Here is a 14,888-nt window from a genome sequence, read left to right as displayed (position 1 = left end):
CCTCACCAAAGCCCAGAAGCTCCTGGTGGAGAGATGATGACCACGGTATGGCTACTCAGGTGGCTGTTTATTGTCATTGCTGTGTTGGGCACTGAGGACGAGAGGTACTCTCATGTGTTGGTATGAGAAGAGTCATTGGTTGTTTTGATTTTAAAACCCGGTGGCCTTGTAACCTACAAAGAAAGGACAGAGCAGGACCGGGAGCTGTGGAGTGGGAGAAGGTGCAGAGGGTGCTGAGGCCTTCCTGGAGGAGGCAGAGGTAAGCTCGAACATCACTTGCAGCAGTAGCTTCAGTGAGTGCTTTCCCATGTTCCCATATCCCTCCCAGCATGCTCCATGGGTTTGTGCTGCTCATTTCCAGAACAGTTCCGGTATGACCTCTACTTCCTAAGATGGGGAGGCTCAAACAGGCGGCTGTAGTTTGACAGATCACAAAATCACAAGATATGAGGAATTTCAAGAAGGAGGAGAACTGGGGAGAGGAGGAGGATGGGTGGGAACAGGGTACTGAAAGCCTGGAGACCTTGTATGTGAGGTCTGGGTGCTGGGCAGGGGCAGGGTATAGAAAGTACCAGCAGGCGTGTGAGGAGCAAAGCCTCCCACCACGAAGAGGCTTGGTCTTTCGGGGGCAGAGAGCCGGGAGCTAAGCTCTGGATGACCCCCGTGCCTCAGTTCAGGAAAATGGCGCTGACACCATCCAGAGCCCAGGTGGGCATGGGCAGAGACTACACATCAGGGAGGGAGGCTGTAGAGCCCCAGGAGGATGGGGGATGAGACACAGCCAAGTGGGGAGCCCAGGGAGTGGAGGGGGAGTCAGTGAGCATGGAAGGGGTAATGGGCCTGTTGAATGGGCCTGCAGTGTGGATGGCCTTGGCCACTTGGGCTCTGGCACTGGGCAGGAGTGGCTCATGAGGGGTCCTGGAGTTGAGCTCTGATTGGCTCTCTGCATAGGAAATGCTGCTAAGCTTTGCAATCAGCCCCTGATTTCAGGTCTCATCCTGGAAAGGACCCCAAGACACATCAGGGAATCAAGGTACTAATGTACATTTCCTTAACCACTTTTATTACGTATTGTGTGTACGTGTGTGTATGGGTGTGCACGTGTGTGTGTGTGTGTGTGTGTGTGTGTGTGTGTGCGCGTGCAGTGGGCATGTGGCAGTCAGAGGATGGCTCTCTCCTTCTGTCTTGTTGGTCCAGGGGATAGGACTCAGGCCATCAGGCTTGGTGTCCAGTGCTCTTACCCACTGAACTGTCCCATTGGCCTCACATACACAAATGATTGCTTCTCTGAACTTTTTAAAGGAAAAGGAAGAAGAAAAATATTTATGTTCTCAAATAACAGTCATGGGCTCTGGAGAGATGGTTCAGTGGTTAAGAACATTTGCTGATCTTACAGAGGACCTGGGTTCAGTTCCCAGCATCCACATGGCAGCTAATGATCACCTGTAACTCCAGCTCCAGGGTTAATGGACATCTCTGGCTTCTAAGCGCACTTATACTCACGAATACATGTCCACATACAGACATATAAATATATAATTTTACATATTGTTTATGTATATACATTAATTTTAATGTTAAAAAATTAACGCAAGCCACAGCAGTTGTCAATTATAAACTCAGTTACATGTTGCTGGAAAGGGCAGGCAGCAGCCAGGGAAACTGAGGCATGAAGAATTTCCAGGCCTCAGACTGAGGCTAGAGGCTCCTGTCAATCACAGTTTTGCTGTGCACTCACAAGTGACCTTGTCAGTCACCTGGCATCATATACACAGTCTTGGGGTCTCCAGGCTGGAATCTGCAGCCACACAATAGCTTAGTGACTTAGGGCACATTCCAGAAACTCTCCGTGCCTTAGGTTCCTGATGTGCATCATGAGAGTTACAGAATGGAGGTACGGCCAGCTAGTGCAGCTGTGGTACTGGATTTGAACATAGGGGTATAGAGCCCATTGCCTTTGAATGCAGCCATGGACACACACACAGACACACAGACGCACACACATAGAGACAGACAGACACACACACACACACACACACACACACACACACACACACACACCCCACAGTGTCACATGTATTGGATCACACTATGCCCTACCATCATACCAACATTCCACTCGGTGGCTTCTGCAGAGAGAGAGGCCGCGTCCCTTGATTGTAGCCACACACCAATGCTTCAGTGGTGCTGAGAACACCTTGGCCTTGGCCATCTATTCATCCGGCTTGGCCAAATGGACAGCCGTTGACCCACTTCACACCCAGGCTATTAGAAACCATGCTCTCCCTGATGATCAGGGAAACTGAGGAAGTTTAGCATCCATTCGTTTGTTCAGCAAGAGTACTTAGCACTCACCCAGCACCAGGGTCCCAGCCCTGAGGAAGGCAGACCCAGGCCTGGAAGGCAGAAGATGGCCAATTCCCTCCCGTCACAGATAACACAGCATTGGGGCAGAGATGGTGTGATCTGAATTGGTATGGCCCTGTAGACTCCTGTGTTTGAATGCTTGGCCTATAGGGAGAGGCACTGTTAGGAGGTGTGGCCTTGTTGGGGTAGGTGTGGCCTTATTGGAGGAAGTGCATCACTGTGGGGGCGGGCTTTGAGGTCTTCAATGCTCAAGCTCCACCCAGTGTAGCACACAGTCAGTCTCCTTCTGCTACCTTTCAATCAAGACGTGGAACTCTGTTCCTCCAGCCCTATGTCTGCCCCGCTTCTCACCATGATGATAATGGGCTAAACATCTGAAACTGTAGGCCAGGCTCAATTAAACGTTTCCCTTTGTGAGAGTCGCCACGAGCCTGGCGTCTCCTCACAGCAGTAGCACCCAAACTGAGACGGATGGAGAAGCTGTTCCTCCGACAGGGTGGTTCTGAGCATGAGCCACTGACCGTGAGCAAAGATGGCCCCTCCTCCTGCGAAGCTGGCGGAAAGACCCGCAAACCGCAGCCTGTGTAGATTGATGACTGAGAGCTGCAGGGTACTTATCCCGAGTGTCAATCACACGCAATTTTAAAGCCATAACTTACCAAGTAGTGTACAGACCGTCTGAAAGCTGTGGGCGTTGCAGGCTAAGCCTGGAACAGAAGCCCAATACTTCTAAACGCTGCTAAATGGAAGCGAAGCAAAGAAAACCAGCTACAGGAGTGGAAGCCAGGGCCCTGCCATGCTAAGCAAGCCCTCTACGCCCCCCATCTCTACTCGGACTTTCTGTTTAGTCTTGAGAAAGGACTTCTATGTAGCCCAGGCTTGTCTTAAGGTTTATTTTTATTTATGAATATCTCTGTGTGTGTGTGTGTGTGTGTGTGTGTGTGTGTGTGTGTGTGTGTGTGACCGTACCCTCCTCTTAGGCCAGAGAGTCCCTGAAATACCAGTCACAGGCGACTGGGAGCAGCCTGATGCAGAAGCTGGAACTGAACTCAGATTCTCTGCAAGAGCAGTATGTGCTCCTACACACTGAGCCGTCTCTTCATCCCAAATTTGCAATCCTCCTGCTTCAGTCATTCAACTACTTGGGATTACAGATGTGTGCCAATGAGCCGGACGTCAAAATCTGACCATTTTCAAGTCCTGGAAAAATGTCACATGCAGAAAACTCACCTCTTGTATAACATTATTTCAAATATTTACGTAAGGTATCTGGGCAATATGACCATGCTCTTGCAGTCCCAGAACTTGGGAGGCTGTGGCCAGAGGGTCATGAGTTCAAGGCCATCCTGGACAATGTGAGACTCTCTCTCAAAAAGTTTATATATACATATGTGTATGGGCCTGCATGTGTGCATGTGTGTGTGTGTGTGTGTGTGTGTGTGTGTGTGTGTGTGTGTTACCTTCAGACTATGCCTTTCACATGTAAGGTAACCATGAAACATGAATGAATTTTACTTTTAGATTTGGGCCCTTCCCCAATATACCTTATCATGTATACATAAATCTTTCAAACTCTAGCAAAGTCCAAACATCTCTAAGCTACAGTATTTCAGATAACTCAACTTTTACTATATAATTTCAATTCTACAGACAAGGAAACTGAGACTTAGGAAATTACACATACTGGGCCACAGGGCGCTAACTCTAGGACTCTCTAAGCCTTCCCTGGGGTGACCAGGCATTTCAGTGACTGATAAGTTGTTTATTCTTGTTCTCACTGTCCTGTTAACACAGTCGCTCCCAGGGAACTCTGTGGTCCCCTCGGTAAACAGACAAAGCATATCCACCTCAGGAGGAATCGGGTGGAGATCCAAGGGAGATGGTAGGGCAAACATGCTGAAGGGAACCAGAGTCCTTTCAAATTCCCACAATGCCTCACAAAAACTCTGAAAACCACAGCCTTGGCCAAGGGGGAAGGAGGAAAGTCATTTAAGCAAGTGGAAAAAAGCAGCTTGGAGTTCTTCCTCCTGCAGGATTGTTGGGGGGAGGGGGGAAGACACCGGGCCTAGGGCTTTGACTTGGACCAAGCTTGTGAGCTGCAGTAGGACGGGGCTCTTTCACTGAGGGTTTTAGGAATGGAGCTGCTTGACAGGCTGTGCATGGGGTTCTCCAAGGGCAGAGACTGCAGAGTGAACGAGTCAGGATCCAGGAATTAGGGCAGCCCTGAGGCAAAAGCATGCTGGCATCCTTGCAATAACTTGAGGATGCACCTGCCCCAGGGATGCTGTACTGACTGGTTTTGTGTGTCAACTTGACACAAGCTGGAGTTATCACAGGGAAAGGATCCTCCCTGGAGGAAATGCCTCCATGAGACCCAGCTGTTAGGCATTTTCTCAATTAGTGATCAAGGGGGGAGGGCCCCTTGTGGGTGGTGCTGTCCCTGGGCTGGTGGTCTTGGATCTTATAAGAAAACAAGCTGAGCAAGCCAGGGGAAGCAAGCCAGTAAGACACATCCCTCCATGGCCTCTGCATCAGCTCTGTTTCTTGACCTGCTTGAGTTCCAGTCCTGACTTCCTTTGGTGAGGAGCAGCAATGTGGAAGTGTGAGCTGAATAAACCCTTTTCTCCCCAACTTGCTTCTTGGTCATGATGTTTGTGCAGGAATAGAAACCCTGACAAATCAACTTGGTGCCAGGGACTGGGCTATTGCTGTGATAGGCCTGATCATGGTTTTGTTTGGAAGAATGTGGATTTGGGACTTTGGATTTGGAAAGCAGCAGAATGCTTTAAATGGGGCTTGATCTGTCATCATAGTAGGAATATGGAAGATTTTGTTGCTGGGAGTAAATTTGAACCGTGCTCACCTGGCCCAAGAGGTTTTAGAGGAGAAGAATTTCAGAATGTGGCAAAAAGACTGTTTTGTGGTATTTTGGTGAAAAATGTGGCTACTTTTTGCCCTTTTCTGAAGAGTCTACCTGAGGCTAAGGTGAAGAGATTTTTATTAATTGCATTGACTAAGGAAGTCTCAAAAAAGCTCAACAGAGATTTCATTCTCTGGTCAAGTCTCACGAAGAGCGTTTTGAACAAGCGTAGCAAGCCTAGAAAGGAAAAATGTAAAATATATGGTTTGAGTGTTAAAGGGACACCAGGAAGTAAAATGGAATTGAAACTAGGAGATAACAGATTATGGTAGTAATGAACTTGGGGCAAGATTCCACCCCCATGTACAGGTATGGGGTACAAGCCTTTAATCCCAGGAGGCAAAGACAAGCAGATCTCTGAGTTCAAGGCCAGCCTGGAACAGAGCAAGTTCTAGGTGAAGAAAAACTTAAGTCGAGGCTTGCACACTACAACTTTAATCGCAGTGCTTAGGAGACAGGCATGCAGATCTCTGAGTTCAAAGTCAGTCCACAGAGCAAGATCCAGGACAGCCAAGGTTGGGCAGTGAAGGAATTGGAAAAGGGAAGCTAGTGATGATGTAATAGAAAAAGGGGGCCATGTTCTAGCCACAGCAAGCAGCAGAACTTGGCAGGTTTGGCTATGTGGCTCTGGCTTTAGAGTCCAGAATAGAGGGGACTACTGGGACAATTGATGCTGGTCAGCTGGAGCTAAGAAATTAGTGGTGATTAAGAAGAGACCAGCATCACTGAGGTGAAATGTTCTAGGAAGTGTTTTCTGAGAGCATGAAGAAGCTGTGTTCCAGAGATTGCCAAGGTTGTATCTTGTGCTACAGCTGAACTTGGTCACCCAGGAGGTACTGGTTTTGAAGGCATGAAAAATGGCTGAGGCTTGGCACTGTGAGAGGCCAGGAAAAGACACTGGTGAAGGTGCAGTCTCAGTTGTAGTTGACAGCCCAGAACTGAAGAGGTCATGCAAAGGATTTGAGGCTTGGCACCACGAAGGGAACCTATAAGAGGCTATAGGTGAAGCCTAGTTGCAGCAGAAGACCCCAGGGTATTGGAGATGCCAGTACCATGAGCTGATCACCAAGAATAGTAGTGGCAGTAGAGTGGATCACTCTGAGGTTAGAGTACTATAGAGGGCAGAGCTGGAGAAGTGAAGCCAGCCCTTTGGAGGAGCCCAGAAGGTCATGTGTGGATCCCAGACATTGAAACAAGAAGCTGTAACATTGAAGTTGCCTTGGAAACTCCAGGTGTTTGGGATGCCAGAGCTGTGGGCTGTCTGCCGAGGGAATAGAACCAGTCCAGGAGAAAGAAGTTTGTTGTGGTCAACAAAGATAAAAAGGACTTGGAGATCTGAAGACCACTTTGACAACAGACATGGAGATGCAGAGTTCGGAGTTTACCCAGTTGGTTTCCTGTCTTGCCTTGGGGATTACAGTAAAGTGATTGGGTGGATCTCAGAAGAGACTTTGAACTTTGGACTTTTAACATTGTCAAGACTGCTGTAGAGTATGGGGACTCTGGAAGTTGGACTAAATGGATTTTGCATTATGCTATGCTTATGTGTGGTCCTCATAGACTCATATGTTTGAACAAGTCTATGGGGGCCGGGGAGTGGAATGTGATGGTTTGTATATGCTCAGCCCAGGGAATGGCACAGTTAGAAGGTGTGGCCCTGTTGGAGTGGGTGTGTCATTGTGGCGTGGGCTATAAGACCCTCACCCTAGTTGCCTGAAAGTCAGTTTTCCACTAACAGCCTTCGGATGAAGATGTAGAACTCTCAGCTCCTCCTGCACCATGCCTGCCTGGATGCTGCCATGCTCCTGCCTTGATGATAATGGACTGAACCTCTGAACCTGTAAGCCAGACCCAATTAAATGTTGCCCTTATTAAGACTTGTCTTGGTCATGGTGCCTGTTCACAGCAGTAAAACCCTAACTAACACAGATGAGGAGTGTAGCTTGAATGTGGGGAACTGCATCACAACCAGCCAGGTATAGCCACAGCCCCAAGGAGAAGGGAGAGGTCCAGGTCCAGCTGCTGCTTAGATAGCCTGTGAGTTCACAGAGGCTTCTGAGGAGTCACTGGCTGCTGGTATTGCTAAAGGAACGGTGAGATGTGGGATTTTTAGAGGGCAGAGTGCTAGGACAGTAATCCCAGCTATTCAGGAGGTGTAAGGTGGGACTATAAACTTAAAGTCAGCCTGGGCCACAGAGCAAGACTCCATCTATAACTAAGACTTAAAAATTAAAGAATTGGCGGGGGGAGCGGGGTCCAGCAAGGTGGCTTAGCAGGTAAAAGCACTTGGCAAGTGAGCCCGACAGACTCCATGAGTTCTGGCCCAGAACCCTAGTAGAGTAGGAAGAAACTGACTTCCCAAAGCTGCCCTCTGCCCCGTAGATGCGTGCCATGGTCCACACTGGCCAACACATACATAATAATACATATATTTTTAAAAGTACCGGGGTATGATGCTCATTTTACAGACTCCTGGCCAAGGACTCACGTCCCTCCCTATAGCTTGGGCTGCCTCACCAGCATAGCTATCCAAAGGACACATCTTAGCATGACAACTCAGGCTTCCATTGACAAGACAGTGGTCTTAGCTTTTGTTAGTCTAGCTCTGAAAATTGCAGGGTTGTTGGGACCTGGTGACCCACACCTTAGTCTCAGTACAGGAGGCAGAGGCAGAGGCAGAGGCAGGTGGGTCTCTGAGGTCAAAGGCCAGTCTGGTCTACAGAGTGAGTTCCAGGACAGCCAGGGCTCCACAGAGAAACCCTGTCTAGAAAACAAAACTGAAACCAACCCAACCACACAAAACACGGTTTTTCTTATATTTCCTCTTCCCCTCTTCCTTTTTCTTTTTTGCTTGGGACGGGACTATCTTGGACTTCCGATCCTCTTTGCCTCTTCCTCACCAGTTCTGGAATCACAGGCCTGTCTTAACGGTGCCCAGTTTACGCAAAGCTGGAGAAGTGAACCCAGGGCCTCGTACATGCTAGACAAGCACGTTATTAACTGAGCCACATCCTCGGCCCCTAGAACCTTGCTTTAAACCCAAGCATGCGACCAACTACACTGGGCTGCAGAACACTTGAAAACCGAGAGAGTCTGAGGGAGAACAGGGCTAACTGGATCATTCTCACCGGTCTGGAGCAGGTAGATTGGGCGGGTGCTGCTGGGCCTAAGTCTGTCTGCTCAACACATGGACTCTAATGCCCATAAGGACAAAGGCTTTGGAGAAGGGCATCAGGGTTTTCCAGTGCATCTCTTAGGGAGCCAGCAGCCACAGCTGGCTAAACGTCCCTCCACACCTGGGCCTTATCTGCAGGTCACCAGGGCTCAGTCAGTCTCAGTCCTGTCAGGACAGACTCTGGGCTCTGGGAATCTGGAAGTTTAATAGGTACTCACGGCAGCCAGTAACTAGGGAAACTGAGTCTTGGAGGGGAGAAGAGCCTAGCCAAGACCACCATAATGAACTGTAGAGTCGAGGGCTGGCAAGATGGCTTCATGGTTAAGAACTTGCTGTTCTGCTAAAAGACCTGACCTTGGTTCCCAGCATTCATATCAGGAAGCTCATAACCGTCTACAACCCCAGCTCTAGGATTCTGATGCTTCTAGCCTCTGCGGGGTACATGTGTGCACCCCCGAAATTGAAGTTAATTAGTTAATAAACACAGGGTTAGGGCTAAGAGGCCAAGTGCAGTCCACCAATTGCTGGTTCCCTGGCTCCCCTTAATTGAGTGGGGTGTGTGGTACCCTGTGTCAGCCAGATGAGAACTTGGGTGCTCAGGCTTGGGTATCAAGGCTGCTTAGATCCCAGCTGCAGTTCCACCCCCTCAGAAGCCAAGGACATGGGGGTGGGGGGAGGAATGGGGTGGGGGAGAACAGTGGCTCAATCTCCCAGAGCAGTGAGTTTCATTTGCGGGAATTGGAGCTGTGCCATCCACCTGCTCGAAGAGCCGCTAATAACTGCTGCGTTTTAACCATGTTAAATTAGCTGCAACAATATTGAGGCTGCGAAGGCTCCCGGAATTGAGTGATTCAGGTAGGGATGAATTCCAGAGTGTCTTTGCTTCAGGGCTGGGGAGGAGGAGGGGGAGGGACCCAGGGAGGGAGGACAAAGACAAGTACTGTTGCAGGGGACAGGAGACCAGACTACAGGGAGGGAGTCAAGGTTCAGATGCCTGACCCACCGCTTGACTGTGAATCTTTCCCCCAAAATAAACAGGATGGCCACTTAGAGTGTCACAGCTGGTCGCTGATTACTCGCGGGATGCCAGGCCTTGGTCTAAGTGCTTTCCAAATATTCGCTAATGATCTTCATGTCTCTGAGGTACCAGGTCTGGCTGGACTGGCTGTTTGAGAACCTCCCGGAATTGCCCTGTCTTTAAGGCAGTCACATGACATCCTGAATATATATAAATATACATATATACACACACATATATATACACATACATCATATACATATACATCATATACATATATGTGTGTATATATACATACACAGACACACACACACACACACACACACACACACATATATATATACACACACATATATCTCTAGGGTATATCTACATCTACTATAATATATGTAGGTATATACACATATAATAGAGATACACACACACCACAGACACACACACACCACACACATACACACACACACACACATATATATGTGTGTTTATATATATGTGTGTGTGTGTATATATATACCCACACACATACATACACATGGGTGTACTCATGTGGTATTTATATGCATGTATACATGTATATGTGCGTGTGTTCATACTTGTGCACACATGCAGGCACCAGAGGTCAATGGCAGGTGCCTTCTATTTCCACCTTATTTACTTGAGGCCAAGTTCTTTCTCTGATCCTGGAATTCCCTGTTTTGGTGACATTGTCTGGCCAGCGTGCTCCAGGGACCGTCCCGTCTCTGCCTCTAGTCAGACAGAGGCTGACACACTCAGTTTTTCCGTGGATGCAGAGGATCCAAACTCCTCACGCAGTTCCTCACTGAACCCATTCCCCAGCCTAGTGTGTTCAGAGAGAAATTCCATCTGATGTGGTGACTGGATATGTAAGACCTGAGAAGAATCATGAGCCTTGGAGCAAAGGCCAGGGAAGGATCGCAGGCGACAGGTGTCATACGTGCAGACACCATGAGCCTGGAGAACACGAGGCTGTGGAAAGTGGCCACAAGGACACGCCGCTTTGAAATATGACTGTGGATCGGAACATGCCCACCTCAGATAGGCCCCCTTTGGCACAATGGCCAATTTGAGCCTGGGCTTATGAGAGACAAAATCTGCCTTGTTTCTGCTTCTCCTTCAGCCAGCCCCAGTCTTCCTCAGATGTTCTTTTTCTCTTGTTTCCAGAAACTCTGGGGTTGAGGTCTGAGGTTTAAATTTCCCAGGAGATCCACCCCAGAGAGTAACTGATTCCTCCCAGCATGCAACAGGAACAAATGTCAATCAACCGGTGTTTGCTTTTCCCTTGTTAATCTTACAGAAGCCCCAGTTAATGACTGTGAAGGAAAAAGAGGAAATTCTCTTTCTTCACAGTAGCAGGAATTGAGGCAATGGGGGGGGGGGCCAGATGACGGGGCCATATTGGAAGCCATGGTACTCCTTGAGTGATTAACTTGCTGGGTACACGGAAGCAAGCAGGTGACCCGGTATAAAGAGGACACCGCCAGGTCCACATCCTGCTGTCATTGTCACGCGGCCCAAGTGAGGAAGAAGTACTTTCTAGCAGAAGCAATGTGCCTGCTTCATGCCCTCACCTCAGGGAACTGTCCCTCAGGGGAGTTCACATCTGACCAGGTCCAGACTCCCAGTGTCACGGGAATCTTAGAACCAAAGGGTACAATAAGCAAGGAGCATTGGCTAGACCAGACAGTGCCAGATGTTCCAGGAAACTGGATGGAGTCAGGAGAGGTGGAGGACAGGTGAGCATGCCCAGTACAGGGATGGGCACTCCACATCTATTTAGGTGAACAAGGGGCGTGGCCCAGGGAGAAGGGGAGCAGAGGGCTCTCCCCCAAAACGTTTCAAGGATTTTGTTTGTTTTTAAGACAGGGTCTCATTATGTAGCACCAAGTGGTCTGGAATTTGCTATGTAGACCAGGCTGGCCTAGAACTGAAAGATATCCACCTGCCTCCTGCATTTCTCTGTCTTCCTGGGCGCTAGAGTTAACGGTGTGTACCAAAATGCCTGGCTGTTCCTGAGTCTCTTTCACAGGCATTTCAAGCTGGGGGGAAGAGTCCGGTACCTGGACAGCTGCATGGAGATGACTGGTTCAGCATCACGTGGGACCATCCCAGAGATGGCTTTGTCATATCCCAGGTACTTCCTGGAGACAGCATCCAGAGAGTTGGTTGGTGCCCTTAGGGTTACTATTGCCGTGCTGAAACTCCATGACTGAAGCAACTTGGAGAGGAAAGGGTTAATTTCACTCACAGTTCCAATTCACAGTTCATCATCAAAAGCATCATCAAACATCAGGGCAGGAACCTGGAGGCAGGAGCTGATGTAGAGGCCATGGAGGGGTGCTGCTTACTGGCTTGCTCCTCATGGCTTGCTCAGCCTGCCTTCTTACAGAACCCAGGACCCCCAGCCCAGGGACGGCTCCCACCCACCATGGGCTGGGGCCTCCCCATTAGTTAAGCAGATACTCTACGACATATAGTGGAGGCATTTTCTCATTGAGGCTCCATTCTTTCGGATAACTCTAGCTTGTGTCAAGTTGACATAAAATTAGCCAGCCGAAGCTGGGGCCTTTCAGGGAGAAGCCCCAGCTAGAGTTTGGGTGGAAGTCGAGGTCGCAAGTAAAAATGAGCCAGCTCTCGGAGCAAAGACAGAGCCTTGTCAGTGGGTGGGGGAGACCCCCCTCATCCCAGCCCCTCCCCCACCAGGATGGAGTGACATTTCAGCACCGATGATTCTAATTGAATTTAATTGTCTCCTCCAAGTTACGCTAAAACCTTTTCAAAGTCCCCTGAAATTAGGGACCATCGATAATACCACTCCTTGGGGGCTTTAATCCATGTCCTCCCCAGAACGGTGATTAATATTTTACAAGCTAATCATATCTTTCAGGCAGGCTGTCAGCAGAGGATCCGCTGTCTCTCATCAATAATAAAGTGCTCCCAGGCCCTCACACTGAAGCCTCCTGCATAATTCACCTCGAAAACCTCAAACAAAGGAGCCCAGGGCCCAGTCTCCTAACCGGTGTCCTTCCCAAGTATCCACAGAGTGGGAGGGGTGAGGAGGGGCGGGCACGGGACATAAAAGCTGATTGATGGGTATACATCTGGTCCCCCTCTTTAGCATGCACTCACCTGCCTCTGCCTTCTGTCATCAGCCTGCAGCCTTCCCCAGCTCCTTCCTCATCTGTACCCCTCTCCCCCTCTCTCCTGCCCTTCAGTGTCCTCTTGTCTCTTCCTAAAGGTAACACTGCTCATGGTCTTGACCAGCGCCTGCTCAAGGCATCCCACCAAGTAGAATGGGTTACCACTGTACCCCTCAGACAGATGAGTAAACTGAGGTCCACTGCTCAGGGTCACAGCGTGAATCGAGCCCCTAACATTCTAAGCCTGTGCTCTTCCCCTGTTAGCCTTAAGCCAACGGAGTGACAGGGTCCCTTATACCTGGGTGTGGAGACTAAATCAGGGCCTCTGACCTCTTCCCTTATCAGCTGAAGCTTGCCCCTTGACCTAGACCAGGAGTTCTCAACGTTCCTAATGATGCTTTAATATGACTCCTCATCTCAAGGGGACCCCGACCATAAAATTATTGTCTTGCCACTTCATAACTGTAATTTTGCTACTGTTATGAATCGTAATGCAAATATCTGTGTTTTCCGATGGTCCTAGACAACCTTTGTGAAGGGGTCATTCGACCTCTCCAAGGTCGAGAACTGCTGTCCTAGCGGATGGTAGTGTCCCGTGTACAGAGCTGGCCCTGGCTTCCCTTATGCTTGAGGTTCCATCACTGAGGTCAAAGGTCAGAGGTGAATAGGTCAGGGGCAGAGTGAGCTGGGGAGGAGTGGAAAGGACCTGGTAAACAGCAGGAGCGACTGACCTCTCTCCTCATTGGCATTGCTGGGAAGCTCGACAGGGCAGGCCTGTGTCAGGGTGCAAGCGGTCCTGGTGCCAGAGGACACTGGGGCCCAATTCCCTGCCTTCAAGCCCTGAGCAAGTGTCCAGGAGGCCAGAGAGAAAGGCCGCTGGGAGCTGGATGGAGTCCAGGCTCATCTGAGCCAGCTTAGTCTGTGGAAGGAAGGCTTCTCCTCAGCAGATCCCATTCATGGCTCTCTAGGTCTCTATGGTTGGCTCTGAGTTTCGCTCACTGGCCTGATTCTGTGCCTGAACAAGTGTACAGCCTGATTCCTGGGACCTTATCTCAGCTTGCCAAAAAAACCTGCTAGCAACCTACTTCCCATTTAGGTCAGCTGGAAGGAAGAACACACAGGGGACGGAGTGACTGACGGCCATTGAAAGAAAGAGCTACATCGGGGAGGGTCTCTGTTATGAGCATCAGGGTTCACTTCTGTATACATGCTGGGGTACTTAGGGGCAGAAGGGACGAAAATAGTCAAGTTTTCTTTTTGGCCTGCAGTTGGATGATGTTGCTAGGGGCAACCAATGTCTGGGGATGGAAAAATATCCCTCTTTCTCGGCCATTGCTGGGGGTTCCATAGGGTGGGGGAAACTGCAATCTAGAGACATTACGTCAGTTTGTAAAACCAAATTTGTTTTGAGAATTGTCACCATCCAACTGAAATGGAGGTGTTGTACGGAAGGGCATAGCCTTGGCTAACACTGTCCCTACCTCTGTCTATTGTCTGGGCCAGCCATGGGCACATAGGAGATGCTCTGAGAATCTCGAAACATGGCTCACCTGGGCACCTGGACAGAAAGGTCAGGGTCAGAGAAAGCAACGGGCTGGGGGATGGGGTGTGAGGAACCTGGCCACCGTCTGCAGCCTCGGGTATGCTTCTTCAGGGACATGGGTGGCCTTATGTGACCTTCAGCCTGGCTCCCTCCTCCTTCACGGCTGCCTCATGGAACACATGTAGCATTTTTAAAAGTCAGCTTGGCAAGGATGCCTAGAGGAGGAGACGATATCGTGTGGACTGACTATGCGCAGCACCCAAGTGCTCAAGTGCAGGTACTTAGGCACAGTCACTCTCCTGTGTGGTGCGGCCGCCTCCTCAGCGCGCTCCTCCTACTTCCTGCTCCCCTTTGCTCTTCTCTAGTACCTCCATTTTAGATCCGGTGTCAGAGGACCAGAGAGGGCAAGTTGTTCACAAAGGCCACACAGGAGCTTAGGAGCAGAGCCCAGAAAGATGACTGAGTGGTTTGGGGAGCCAGGTAGACTTGGGTTCAAGTCCAGACCCAGGGCTTGATTCTCCTGAATGGATTCTGTTGGCTCTCCCCTTTCTGGTTCTGAGTTCTTTCTTAAAGACGGGCGTGCAGCTCAGTGGTGGAGCGTCCGCCTAGTGAGTGTGAGGCCCTGGCTTCCATCCGGACCCCTAGCACTGAATTAAAAGGAAAAAAAAATCAGCAAATGTGTGGGATGACTCCAAAACCTGTCTTGT

The sequence above is a fragment of the Rattus rattus genome, chromosome 1 (genome assembly GCF_011064425.1).
Source record: "Rattus rattus isolate New Zealand chromosome 1, Rrattus_CSIRO_v1, whole genome shotgun sequence".
In the NCBI taxonomy this organism is placed as follows: domain Eukaryota; kingdom Metazoa; phylum Chordata; class Mammalia; order Rodentia; family Muridae; genus Rattus; species Rattus rattus.
The sequence above is the reverse complement of the archived record's forward strand: the minus strand, read 5'-3'. Positions refer to the sequence as shown.